Source organism: Culex quinquefasciatus, chromosome 1 (assembly GCF_015732765.1).
Source record: "Culex quinquefasciatus strain JHB chromosome 1, VPISU_Cqui_1.0_pri_paternal, whole genome shotgun sequence".
Lineage (NCBI taxonomy): Eukaryota > Metazoa > Arthropoda > Insecta > Diptera > Culicidae > Culex > Culex quinquefasciatus.
In genome coordinates, this window is record NC_051861.1 from 115,001,125 (window position 1) to 115,016,247 (window position 15,123).

Sequence of the window (15,123 nt, forward strand, 5' to 3'; positions counted from 1 at the left end):
CATACAAATTTGGCAGCTGTTCATACAAAAATGGTACGTAAATATTCGAAAATCTGCAACTTTTGAAGGAATTTTTTGATCAATTTGGTGTCTTCGGCAATGTTGTAGGTATTGTTAAGGACTATTTAGAAAAAAATAGGTACACGGGAAAAAAAATTTCCCGATTTTTTTATTAACTTTTTTTTTTAAAACTCAAATTCCCAAAATACGTATTTTGTGATTTTCAAGATTTTTTTATATGTTTTAGGGGACAAAAATCCGCAACTTTTGAGCTATAGAGAAACATGGTCAAAAAATCTGCCGCCGAGTTATGATTTTTTGAAAAACTGGTGATTTTTGGAAAAAATCGAAATTTCATACATAAAATTTTTTTGACCTAAGAAAAAGATGAAAATAAAAAATGAATGCAGGAAAAATCCCGGCTGCTGATTGGCTGAAAGCACGTAGCAAATGTTGCCTCCTCTCCTGCTTTCGCGAAACTCTCTCGCGAGAATGTGGCACCGCTGTTGCCACATTTCATGCGAACTATTTAAGCTAACAGATAGGCTCAGAAAAATTCAGTAACTGACGAGGTTTCGACAAAGGCGGATCCACGGTGGTAATTTTATTGCTCACACACACACACACGCACACATTGAAAGACACAGTTTGTGCACTAAATTGGGAGGTATTCTGTTCTTATGAAGATTGTAAGGACGGTCACCAGACCAGAATGATTTGGGGCAATGGGCTTGGGACCACAATTATACGGTATTGGCCACACCCGGAGTGGCCAGTGCCCTGGGGAAGGTTCTACCGGGGGGACATTAATCGAACCATACGACTTGGGGCAATATGGGTATCAAAATTCATGGTTTTTGAAACTGGTAATGAAAATGGCCATTTTGACCGGATTGGCCACACCCGGAGTGGCCAGTGCCCTCGGGAAGGTTCTACCGGGGGGACATTAATCGAACCATACGACTTGGGGCAATATGGGTATCAAAATTCATGGTTTTGGAAACTGGTAATGAAAATGGCCATTTTGACCGGATTGGCCACACCCGGAGTGGCCAGTGCCCTCGGGGAGGTTCTACCGGGGGGACATTAATCGAACCATACGACTTGGGGCAATATGGGTATCAAAATTCATGGTATTTGAAACTGGTAATGAAAATGGCCATTTTGACTGGATTGGCCACACCCGGAGTGGCCAGTGCCCTCGGGAAGGTTCTACCGGGGGACATTAATCGAACCATACGACTTGGGGCAATATGGGTATCAAAATTCATGGTTTTTGAAACTGGTAATGAAAATGGCCATTTTGACCGGATTGGCCACACCCGGAGTGGCCAGTGCCCTCGGGAAGGTTCTACCGGGGGGACATTAATCGAACCATACGACTTGGGGCAATATGGGTATCAAAATTCATGGTTTTGGAAACTGGTAATGAAAATGGCCATTTTGACCGGATTGGCCACACCCGGAGTGGCCAGTGCCCTCGGGGAGGTTCTACCGGGGGGACATTAATCGAGCCATACGACTTGGGGCAATATGGGTATCAAAATTCATGGTTTTGGAAACTGGTAATGAAAATGGCCATTTTGACCGGATTGGCCACACCCGGAGTGGCCAGTGCCCTCGGGGAGGTTCTACCGGGGGGACATTAATCGAACCATACGACTTGGGGCAATATGGGTATCAAAATTCATGGTTTTTGAAACTGGTAATGAAAATGGCCATTTTGACCGGATTGGCCACACCCGGAGTGGCCAGTGCCCTCGGGAAGGTTCTACCGGGGGGACATTAATCGAACCATACGACTTAGGGCAATATGGGTATCAAAATTCATGGTTTTTGAAACTGGTAATGTAAATGGCCATTTTGACCGGAATGGCCACACCCGGAGTGGCCAGTGCCCTCGGGAAGGTTCTACCGGGGGGACATTAATCGAACCATACGACTTAGGGCAATATGGGTATCAAAATTCATGGTATTTGAAACTGGTAATGAAAATGGCCATTTTGACTGGATTGGCCACACCCGGAGTGGCCAGTGCCCTCGGGAAGGTTCTACCGGGGGACATTAATCGAACCATACGACTTGGGGCAATATGGGTATCAAAATTCATGGTTTTGAAACTGGTAATGAAAATGGCCATTTTGACCGGATTGGCCACACCCGGAGTGGCCAGTGCCCTCGGGGAGGTTCTACCGGGGGGACATTAATCGAACCATACGACTTGGGGCAATATGGGTATCAAAATTCATGGTTTTTGAAACTGGTAATGAAAATGGCCATTTTGACCGGATTGGCCACACCCGGAGTGGCCAGTGCCCTCGGGAAGGTTCTACCGGGGGGACATTAATCGAACCATACGACTTGGGGCAATATGGGTATCAAAATTCATGGTTTTGGAAACTGGTAATGAAAATGGCCATTTTGACCGGATTGGCCACACCCGGAGTGGCCAGTGCCCTCGGGGAGGTTCTACCGGGGGGACATTAATCGAACCATACGACTTGGGGCAATATGGGTATCAAAATTCATGGTTTTTGAAACTGGTAATGAAAATGGCCATTTTGACCGGATTGGCCACACCCGGAGTGGCCAGTGCCCTCGGGAAGGTTCTACCGGGGGGACATTAATCGAACCATACGACTTAGGGCAATATGGGTATCAAAATTCATGGTTTTTGAAACTGGTAATGTAAATGGCCATTTTGACCGGAATGGCCACACCCGGTGGCCAGTGCCCTCGGGAAGGTTCTACCGGGGGACATTAATCGAACCATACGACTTAGGGCAATATGGGTATCAAAATTCATGGTTTTGAAACTGGTAATGAAAATGGCCATTTTGACCGGATTGGCCACACCCGGAGTGGCCAGTGCCCTCGGGGAGGTTCTACCGGGGGGACATTAATCGAACCATACGACTTGGGGCAATATGGGTATCAAAATTCATGGTTTTTGAAACTGGTAATGAAAATGGCCATTTTGACCGGATTGGCCACACCCGGAGTGGCCAGTGCCCTCGGGAAGGTTCTACCGGGGGACATTAATCGAACCATACGACTTAGGGCAATATGGGTATCAAAATTCATGGTTTTGAAACTGGTAATGTAAATGGCCATTTTGACCGGAATGGCTACACCCGGAGTGGCCAGTGCCCTCGGGAAGGTTCTACCGGGGGGACATTAATCGAACCATACGACTTGGGGCAATATGGGTATCAAAATTCATGGTTTTTGAAACTGGTAATGAAAATGGCCATTTTGACCGGATTGGCCACACCCGGAGTGGCCAGTGCCCTCGGGAAGGTTCTACCGGGGGACATTAATCGAACCATACGACTTGGGGCAATATGGGTATCAAAATTCATGGTTTTTGAAACTGGTAATGAAAATGGCCATTTTGACCGGATTGGCCACACCCGGAGTGGCCAGTGCCCTCGGGAAGGTTCTACCGGGGGGACATTAATCGAACCATACGACTTGGGGCAATATGGGTATCAAAATTCATGGTTTTGGAAACTGGTAATGAAAATGGCCATTTTGACCGGATTGGCCACACCCGGAGTGGCCAGTGCCCTCGGGGAGGTTCTACCGGGGGGACATTAATCGAGCCATACGACTTGGGGCAATATGGGTATCAAAATTCATGGTTTTTGAAACTGGTAATGTAAATGGCCATTTTGACCGGAATGGCCACACCCGGAGTGGCCAGTGCCCTCGGGAAGGTTCTACCGGGGGGACATTAATCGAACCATACGACTTAGGGCAATATGGGTATCAAAATTCATGGTTTTTGAAACTGGTAATGAAAATGGCCATTTTGACCGGATTGGCCACACCCGGAGTGGCCAGTGCCCTCGGGGAGGTTCTACCGGGGGGACATTAATCGAACCATACGACTTGGGGCAATATGGGTATCAAAATTCATGGTTTTTGAAACTGGTAATGAAAATGGCCATTTTGACCGGATTGGCCACACCCGGAGTGGCCAGTGCCCTCGGGAAGGTTCTACCGGGGGGACATTAATCGAACCATACGACTTAGGGCAATATGGGTATCAAAATTCATGGTTTTTGAAACTGGTAATGTAAATGGCCATTTTGACCGGAATGGCCACACCCGGAGTGGCCAGTGCCCTCGGGAAGGTTCTACCGGGGGGACATTAATCGAACCATACGACTTAGGGCAATATGGGTATCAAAATTCATGGTTTTTGAAACTGGTAATGAAAATGGCCATTTTGACCGGATTGGCCACACCCGGAGTGGCCAGTGCCCTCGGGAAGGTTCTACCGGGGGACATTAATCGAACCATACGACTTAGGGCAATATGGGTATCAAAATTCATGGTTTTTGAAACTGGTAATGAAAATGGCCATTTTGACCGGATTGGCCACACCCGGAGTGGCCAGTGCCCTCGGGAAGGTTCTACCGGGGGGACATTAATCGAACCATACGACTTAGGGCAATATGGGTATCAAAATTCATGGTTTTTGAAACTGGTAATGTAAATGGCCATTTTGACCGGAATGGCTACACCCGGAGTGGCCAGTGCCCTCGGGAAGGTTCTACCGGGGGGACATTAATCGAACCATACGACTTGGGGCAATATGGGTATCAAAATTCATGGTTTTTGAAACTGGTAATGAAAATGGCCATTTTGACCGGATTGGCCACACCCGGAGTGGCCAGTGCCCTCGGGAAGGTTCTACCGGGGGGACATTAATCGAACCATACGACTTGGGGCAATATGGGTATCAAAATTCATGGTTTTTGAAACTGGTAATGAAAATGGCCATTTTGACCGGATTGGCCACACCCGGAGTGGCCAGTGCCCTCGGGAAGGTTCTACCGGGGGGACATTAATCGAACCATACGACTTGGGGCAATATGGGTATCAAAATTCATGGTTTTGGAAACTGGTAATGAAAATGGCCATTTTGACCGGATTGGCCACACCCGGAGTGGCCAGTGCCCTCGGGGAGGTTCTACCGGGGGGACATTAATCGAGCCATACGACTTGGGGCAATATGGGTATCAAAATTCATGGTTTTTGAAACTGGTAATGTAAATGGCCATTTTGACCGGAATGGCCACACCCGGAGTGGCCAGTGCCCTCGGGAAGGTTCTACCGGGGGGACATTAATCGAACCATACGACTTAGGGCAATATGGGTATCAAAATTCATGGTTTTTGAAACTGGTAATGAAAATGGCCATTTTGACCGGATTGGCCACACCCGGAGTGGCCAGTGCCCTCGGGGAGGTTCTACCGGGGGGACATTAATCGAACCATACGACTTGGGGCAATATGGGTATCAAAATTCATGGTTTTTGAAACTGGTAATGAAAATGGCCATTTTGACCGGATTGGCCACACCCGGAGTGGCCAGTGCCCTCGGGAAGGTTCTACCGGGGGGACATTAATCGAACCATACGACTTAGGGCAATATGGGTATCAAAATTCATGGTTTTTGAAACTGGTAATGTAAATGGCCATTTTGACCGGAATGGCCACACCCGGAGTGGCCAGTGCCCTCGGGAAGGTTCTACCGGGGGGACATTAATCGAACCATACGACTTAGGGCAATATGGGTATCAAAATTCATGGTTTTTGAAACTGGTAATGAAAATGGCCATTTTGACCGGATTGGCCACACCCGGAGTGGCCAGTGCCCTCGGGAAGGTTCTACCGGGGGGACATTAATCGAACCATACGACTTAGGGCAATATGGGTATCAAAATTCATGGTTTTTGAAACTGGTAATGTAAATGGCCATTTTGACCGGAATGGCCACACCCGGAGTGGCCAGTGCCCTCGGGAAGGTTCTACCGGGGGGACATTAATCGAACCATACGACTTAGGGCAATATGGGTATCAAAATTCATGGTATTTGAAACTGGTAATGAAAATGGCCATTTTGACTGGATTGGCCACACCCGGAGTGGCCAGTGCCCTCGGGAAGGTTCTACCGGGGGGGACATTAATCGAACCATACGACTTGGGGCAATATGGGTATCAAAATTCATGGTTTTTGAAACTGGTAATGAAAATGGCCATTTTGACCGGATTGGCCACACCCGGAGTGGCCAGTGCCCTCGGGAGGTTCTACCGGGGGACATTAATCGAACCATACGACTTGGGGCAATATGGGTATCAAAATTCATGGTTTTGGAAACTGGTAATGAAAATGGCCATTTTGACCGGATTGGCCACACCCGGAGTGGCCAGTGCCCTCGGGAAGGTTCTACCGGGGGGACATTAATCGAACCATACGACTTGGGGCAATATGGGTATCAAAATTCATGGTTTTTGAAACTGGTAATGAAAATGGCCATTTTGACCGGATTGGCCACACCCGGAGTGGCCAGTGCCCTCGGGAAGGTTCTACCGGGGGGACATTAATCGAACCATACGACTTGGGGCAATATGGGTATCAAAATTCATGGTTCTTGAAACTGGTAATGAAAATGGCCATTTTGACCGGATTGGCCACACCCGGAGTGGCCAGTGCCCTCGGGAAGGTTCTACCGGGGGGACATTAATCGAACCATACGACTTGGGGCAATATGGGTATCAAAATTCATGGTTTTTGAAACTGGTAATGAAAATGGCCATTTTGACCGGATTGGCCACACCCGGAGTGGCCAGTGCCCTCGGGAAGGTTCTACCGGGGGGACATTAATCGAACCATACGACTTGGGGCAATATGGGTATCAAAATTCATGGTTCTTGAAACTGGTAATGAAAATGGCCATTTTGACCGGATTGGCCACACCCGGAGTGGCCAGTGCCCTCGGGAAGGTTCTACCGGGGGGACATTAATCGAACCATACGACTTAGGGCAATATGGGTATCAAAATTCATGGTTTTTGAAACTGGTAATGTAAATGGCCATTTTGACCGGAATGGCCACACCCGGAGTGGCCAGTGCCCTCGGGAAGGTTCTACCGGGGGGACATTAATCGAACCATACGACTTAGGGCAATATGGGTATCAAAATTCATGGTTTTTGAAACTGGTAATGAAAATGGCCACACCCGGAGTGGCCAATGCCCTCGGGAAGGTTCTACCGGGGGGGGGACATTAATCGAACCATACGACTTAGGGCAATATGGGTATCAAAATGCATGTTTTTTTAAACTGGTAATGAAAATGGCCATTTTGACCGGATTGGCCACACCCGGAGTGGCCAGTGCCCTCGGGAAGGTTCTACCGGGGGGACATTAATCGAACCATACGACTTGGGGCAATATGGGTATCAAAATTCATGGTTTTGGAAACTGGTAATGAAAATGGCCATTTTGACCGGATTGGCCACACCCGGAGTGGCCAGTGCCCTCGGGAGGTTCTACCGGGGGGACATTAATCGAACCATACGACTTGGGGCAATATGGGTATCAAAATTCATGGTTTTTGAAACTGGTAATGTAAATGGCCATTTTGACCGGAATGGCCACACCCGGAGTGGCCAGTGCCCTCGGGAAGGTTCTACCGGGGGGACATTAATCGAACCATACGACTTGGGGCAATATGGGTATCAAAATTCATGGTTCTTGAAACTGGTAATGAAAATGGCCATTTTGACCGGATTGGCCACACCCGGAGTGGCCAGTGCCCTCGGGAAGGTTCTACCGGGGGGACATTAATCGAACCATACGACTTAGGGCAATATGGGTATCAAAATTCATGGTTTTGAAACTGGTAATGTAAATGGCCATTTTGACCGGAATGGCCACACCCGGTGGCCAGTGCCCTCGGGAAGGTTCTACCGGGGGGACATTAATCGAACCATACGACTTAGGGCAATATGGGTATCAAAATTCATGGTTTTTGAAACTGGTAATGAAAATGGCCACACCCGGAGTGGCCAATGCCCTCGGGAAGGTTCTACCGGGGGGGGGACATTAATCGAACCATACGACTTAGGGCAATATGGGTATCAAAATGCATGTTTTTTTAAACTGGTAATGAAAATGGCCATTTTGACCGGATTGGCCACACCCGGAGTGGCCAGTGCCCTCGGGAAGGTTCTACCGGGGGGACATTAATCGAACCATACGACTTGGGGCAATATGGGTATCAAAATTCATGGTTTTTGAAACTGGTAATGAAAATGGCCATTTTGACCGGATTGGCCACACCCGGAGTGGCCAGTGCCCTCGGGAAGGTTCTACCGGGGGGACATTAATCGAACCATACGACTTGGGGCAATATGGGTATCAAAATTCATGGTTTTGGAAACTGGTAATGAAAATGGCCATTTTGACCGGATTGGCCACACCCGGAGTGGCCAGTGCCCTCGGGAAGGTTCTACCGGGGGGACATTAATCGAACCATACGACTTGGGGCAATATGGGTATCAAAATTCATGGTTCTTGAAACTGGTAATGAAAATGGCCATTTTGACCGGATTGGCCACACCCGGAGTGGCCAGTGCCCTCGGGGAGGTTCTACCGGGGGGACATTAATCGAACCATACGACTTGGGGCAATATGGGTATCAAAATTCATGGTTTTGAAACTGGTAATGAAAATGGCCATTTTGACCGGATTGGCCACACCCGGAGTGGCCAGTGCCCTCGGGAAGGTTCTACCGGGGGGACATTAATCGAACCATACGACTTGGGGCAATATGGGTATCAAAATTCATGGTTCTTGAAACTGGTAATGAAAATGGCCATTTTGACCGGATTGGCCACACCAGTGGCCAGTGCCCTCGGGAAGGTTCTACCGGGGGACATTAATCGAACCATACGACTTAGGGCAATATGGGTATCAAAATTCATGGTTTTGAAACTGGTAATGTAAATGGCCATTTTGACCGGAATGGCCACACCCAGTGGCCAGTGCCCTCGGGAAGGTTCTACCGGGGGGACATTAATCGAACCATACGACTTAGGGCAATATGGGTATCAAAATTCATGGTTTTTGAAACTGGTAATGAAAATGGCCACACCCGGAGTGGCCAATGCCCTCGGGAAGGTTCTACCGGGGGGGGGACATTAATCGAACCATACGACTTAGGGCAATATGGGTATCAAAATGCATGTTTTTTTAAACTGGTAATGAAAATGGCCATTTTGACCGGATTGGCCACACCCGGAGTGGCCAGTGCCCTCGGGAAGGTTCTACCGGGGGGACATTAATCGAACCATACGACTTGGGGCAATATGGGTATCAAAATTCATGGTATTTGAAACTGGTAATGAAAATGGCCATTTTGACTGGATTGGCCACACCCGGAGTGGCCAGTGCCCTCGGGAAGGTTCTACCGGGGGGGGACATTAATCGAACCATACGACTTAGGGCAATATGGGTATCAAAATGCATGTTTTTTTAAACTGGTAATGAAAATGGCCATTTTGACCGGATTGGCCACACCCGGAGTGGCCAGTGCCCTCGGGAAGGTTCTACCGGGGGGACATTAATCGAACCATACGACTTGGGGCAATATGGGTATCAAAATTCATGGTTTTTGAAACTGGTAATGAAAATGGCCATTTTGACCGGATTGGCCACACCCGGAGTGGCCAGTGCCCTCGGGAAGGTTCTACCGGGGACATTAATCGAACCATACGACTTGGGGCAATATGGGTATCAAAATTCATGGTTTTTGAAACTGGTAATGAAAATGGCCATTTTGACCGGATTGGCCACACCCGGAGTGGCCAGTGCCCTCGGGAAGGTTCTACCGGGGGGACATTAATCGAACCATACGACTTAGGGCAATATGGGTATCAAAATTCATGGTTTTTGAAACTGGTAATGTAAATGGCCATTTTGACCGGAATGGCCACACCCGGGTGGCCAGTGCCCTCGGGAAGGTTCTACCGGGGGGACATTAATCGAACCATACGACTTAGGGCAATATGGGTATCAAAATTCATGGTTTTTGAAACTGGTAATGAAAATGGCCACACCCGGAGTGGCCAATGCCCTGGAGAAGGTTCTATCATGGGGACTTTAATCGAACCATACGACTTGGGGCAATTTTGATACCCATATTACCCCAAATCGTATAGTTCGGTAAATGTCCCCCCGGGAAGACCTTTCTTAAAGGCAATGGCCACTCCGGGTGTGGCCAATCCGGTCAAAATGGCCATTTTCAATACCAGTTTCAAAAACCATGAATTTTGATACCCATATTGCCCAAGTCGTATGGTTCCATTAATGTCCCCCCGGTAGAACCTTCCCGAGGGCACTGGCCACTCCGGGTGTGGCCAATCCGGTCAAAATGGCCATTTTCATTACCAGTTTCAAGAACCATGAATTTTGATACCCATATTGCCCCAAGTCGTATGGTTCGATTAATGTCCCCCCGGTAGAACCTTCCCGAGGGCACTGGCCACTCTGGGTGTGGCCAATCCGGTCAAAATGGCCATTTTCATTACCAGTTTCAAAAACCATGAATTTTGATACCCATATTGCCCCAAGTCGTATGGTTCGATTAATGTCCCCCGGTAGAACCTTCCGAGGGCACTGGCCACCCGGTGTGGCCAATCCGGTCAAAATGGCCATTTTCATTACCAGTTTCAAAAACCATGAATTTTGATACCCATATTGCCCCAAGTCGTATGGTTCGATTAATGTCCCCCCGGTAGAACCTTCCCGAAGGCACTGGCCACTCCGGGTGTGGCCAATCCGGTCAAAATGGCTATTTTCATTACCAGTTTCAAGAACCATGAATTTTGATACCCATATTGCCCTAAGTCGTATGGTTCGATTAATGTCCCCCCGGTAGAACCTTCCCGAGGGCACTGGCCACTCCGGGTGTGGCCAATCCGGTCAAAATGGCCATTTTCATTACCAGTTTCAAAAACCATGAATTTTGATACCCATATTGCCCCAAGTCGTATGGTTCGATTAATGTCCCCCCGGTAGAACCTTCCCGAGGGCACTGGCCAATTCGGTCAAAATGGCCATTTTCATTACCAGTTTCAAAAACCATGAATTTTGATACCCATATTGCCCCAAGTCGTATGGTTCGATTAATGTCCCCCCCCGGTAGAACCTTCCCGAGGGCACTGGCCACTCCGGGTGTGGCCAATCCGGTCAAAATGGCCATTTTCATTACCAGTTTCAAAAACCATGAATTTTGATACCCATATTGCCCCAAGTCGTATGGTTCGATTAATGTCCCCCCGGTAGAACCTTCCCGAGGGCACTGGCCACTCTGGGTGTGGCCAATCCGGTCAAAATGGCCATTTTCATTACCAGTTTCAAAAACCATGAATTTTGATACCCATATTGCCCCAAGTCGTATGGTTCGATTAATGTCCCCCCGGTAGAACCTTCCCGAGGGCACTGGCCACTCCGGGTGTGGCCAATCCGGTCAAAATGGCCATTTTCATTACCAGTTTCAAAAACCATGAATTTTGATACCCATATTGCCCCAAGTCGTATGGTTCGATTAATGTCCCCCGGTAGAACCTTCCCGAGGGCACTGGCCACTCCGGGTGTGGCCAATCCGGTCAAAATGGCCATTTTCATTACCAGTTTCAAAAACCATGAATTTTGATACCCATATTGCCCCAAGTCGTATGGTTCGATTAATGTCCCCCCGGTAGAACCTTCCCGAGGGCACTGGCCACTCCGGGTGTGGCCAATCCGGTCAAAATGGCCATTTTCATTACCAGTTTCAAAAACCATGAATTTTGATACCCATATTGCCCCAAGTCGTATGGTTCGATTAATGTCCCCCGGTAGAACCTTCCCGAGGGCACTGGCCACTCCGGTGTGGCCAATCCGGTCAAAATGGCCATTTTCATTACCAGTTTAAAAACCATGAATTTTGATACCCATATTGCCCCAAGTCGTATGGTTCGATTAATGTCCCCCGTAGAACCTTCCCGAGGGCACTGGCCACTCCGGGTGTGGCCAATCCGGTCAAAATGGCCATTTTCATTACCAGTTTCAAAAACCATGAATTTTGATACCCATATTGCCCCAAGTCGTATGGTTCGATTAATGTCCCCCCGGTAGAACCTTCCCCAGGGCACTGGCCACTCCGGGTGTGGCCAATACCGTATAATTGTGGTCCCAAGCCCATTGCCCCAAATCATTCTGGTCTGGTGACCGTCCTTACAATCTTCATAAGAACAGAATACCTCCCAATTTAGTGCACAAACTGTGTCTTTCAATGTGTGCGTGTGTGTCTGTGTGGGCAATAAAATTACCACCGTGGATCCGCCTTTGTCGAAACCTCGTCAGTTACTGAATTTTTCTGAGGCTATCTGTTAGCTTAAATAGTTCGCATGAAATGTGGCAACATGGTGCAAATTTTGCCTCCTCTCCTGCTTTCGCGAAACTCTCTCGCGAGAATGTGGCACCGCTGTTGCCACATTTCATGCGAACTATTTAAGCTAACAGATAGGCTCAGAAAAATTCAGTAACTGACGAGGTTTCGACAAAGGCGGATCCACGGTGGTAATTTTATTGCCCACACAGACACACACGCACACATTGAAAGACACAGTTTGTGCACTAAATTGGGAGGTATTCTGTTCTTATGAAGATTGTAAGGACGGTCACCAGACCAGAATGATTTGGGGCAATAAAGGAGAAAATCGTGTCGTCAGAAATGAACTCAAATCACTCAAAGTTCATTTTGTGAGTGACTTTAACATTTTGGCCTAGTTTGACAGCTACCTCGTTCCCAGGTTTTCTGTGGGTGAGAAAAGGAGGCGAATACTTTTTGAAAATCATACCTGTCAAAATTCCTAGCCTCAAAATTTTGTCACGAGTTGCTTTTCTCCTCTATGGGCTTGGGACCACAATTATACGGTATTGGCCACACCCGGAGTGGCCAGTGCCCTGGGGAAGGTTCTACCGGGGGGACATTAATCGAACCATACGACTTAGGGCAATATGGGTATCAAAATGCATGTTTTTTTAAACTGGTAATGAAAATGGCCATTTTGACCGGATTGGCCACACCCGGAGTGGCCAGTGCCCTCGGGAAGGTTCTACCGGGGGGGGACATTAATCGAACCATACGACTTGGGGCAATATGGGTATCAAAATTCATGGTTTTGGAAACTGGTAATGAAAATGGCCATTTGGACTGGATTGGCCACACCCGGAGTGGCCAGTGCCCTCGGGAAGGTTCTACCGGGGGGACATTAATCGAACCATACGGCTTAGGGCAATATGGGTATCAAAATTCATGGTTTTTTTAACTGGTAATGAAAATGGCCATTTTGACCGGATTGGCCACACCCGGAGTGGCCATTCCCTTGGAGGAAGGTCTTCCCGGGGGGACATTAATCGAACTATTCGACTTGGGGCAATATGGGTATCAAAATTCATGGTTTTTGATACTGGACATGAAAATTACCATTTTGATTGGACATTTTCCGAACCATACTTGTTTTGGCAATTTTTGATACTGGACATGAAAATTACCATTTTGATTGGACATTTTCCGAACCATACTTGTTTTGGCAATTTATTTCCACAGAGGTGCCAAAGATTGAAAACATTTTATAGGAATAAATTATTTAGGATTAAATACATAGGCAATGTTTTAAAAATATAAAATAAAATAGAATATTTTTTAGGAGTTTTGTACAAAGTTCTTTGTCATATTGGTCATGTAGAACATAACCACCTGCACCTTTTTTTGACCATGTTTCTTTATAGCTCAAAAGTTGCGGATTTTTGTCCCCTAAAACATATAAAAAAATCTCGAAAATCAAAAAATACATATTTTGGGAATTTGAGTTTTTGTGAAAAAAAAGTTAATAAAAAAATCGGGAAATTTTTTTTTCCGTGTACCTATTTTTTTCTAAATAGTCCTTAACAATACCTACAACTTTGCCGAAGACACCAAATTGATCAAAAAATTCCTTCAAAAGTTACAGATTTTCGAATATTTACGTACCATTTTTGTATGAACAGCTGCCAAATTTGTATGGAAATTTATATGGACAAACTAATGATGCAAAATGGCTTCTTTGGTCATAGGGAAGGCCCCCACAAAGTTTGAGCCAAATCAAAAAATACAAAAAATAAAAATGGTCGAAATCGGCCGGTTTTGTAGAGAATTGCTCATATGCATTTTGTGATAGGGTAGAAAATCATAATAAAAGCTTTAATAAAGTAAAAATTCATTCAAAATAACATGAGGTTTAAAACCAACGAAATATGAAAGATTGTGGCTTGAAAAAATGCGACATTTTGTGAACAATTGGGTATTTTACATTAAAAATTGAAAACATCGAAAATCTTGATTGAATTTAAATTACGAGGATTATTGTGTTTCCGAAAAAAATATATTTCGAAAATTTGCTAATTTCATACTTAAAATTGTAATACAGAAGAATTTTGCAAAATTTCGCGTCATTCGATAAGTATTTTGATAAATTTACAGTATTTTGTGAAACTGTTCAATTATAACATAAAAAACTTACTAAAATAACGCGTCGTTCGAAACCGCTGAAACAAGTTATAAAAATTTGAGTTTAAAAAAGATTTTTTTTTGTTTAACTTAGAAAATTAAGAAACAGTGAAAATATTACTTACTAAATTTCGTGTACTTTGGTGACCTTTTGCAAATCATGAAAATTTGAGGAAAAATTGGTTTACCATGAACATAGTTTTTTGTTGCTAAAATTTTGTATTTTTTTAAACTCAATTACCTTAGAGTTAAAAAAGTACAAAATATGATACATTTTTTTAGTTTTCCCAGTACAATTTAATTTTTAATAACAATACGGATATGTAATTTTTACTAAGGTTTTAAATTATTTAAGGATTTTTTTTAAGTTTATGTTTTAGGGATTTTTTTCCAAAAAAAAAAGGTGATGCAAAAAATCTTATTATATGTCCATCCCAATTCCGGTTTCCCACAGCCAGAACCTGATGATCTCCATACCTATGTGTATTCCCCTTAAACGTGTCGGTTCATGTTTGCCCTCATCACCGCACCGTATGTTCCGGGCCAAAAACACACACACACACTCCTTCATCGCCATCGTGTGTGTGTGTTTATCTGTGTTTGCAAATACCCAGCTCTCGAACCATTCGTTTGTAGACTTTAAATTTGGTGGCAAACCTGATTGTGTTTGTGCAAAGCAATGAGCGTGGTGAAATTATCGTGAACACATGTATTTGCGATAAAGCGTCGT

General features: G+C 45.9%; 1 protein-coding gene across 6 annotated transcripts in view; it reads right to left on the bottom strand.

Moving 5' to 3' along the window:
- LOC6045247 overlaps positions 1-15,123 on the bottom strand; it is a 262,138-nt gene that overhangs the window by 56,725 nt on the left and 190,290 nt on the right. The gene's annotated exons all lie outside the window — the stretch shown is intronic.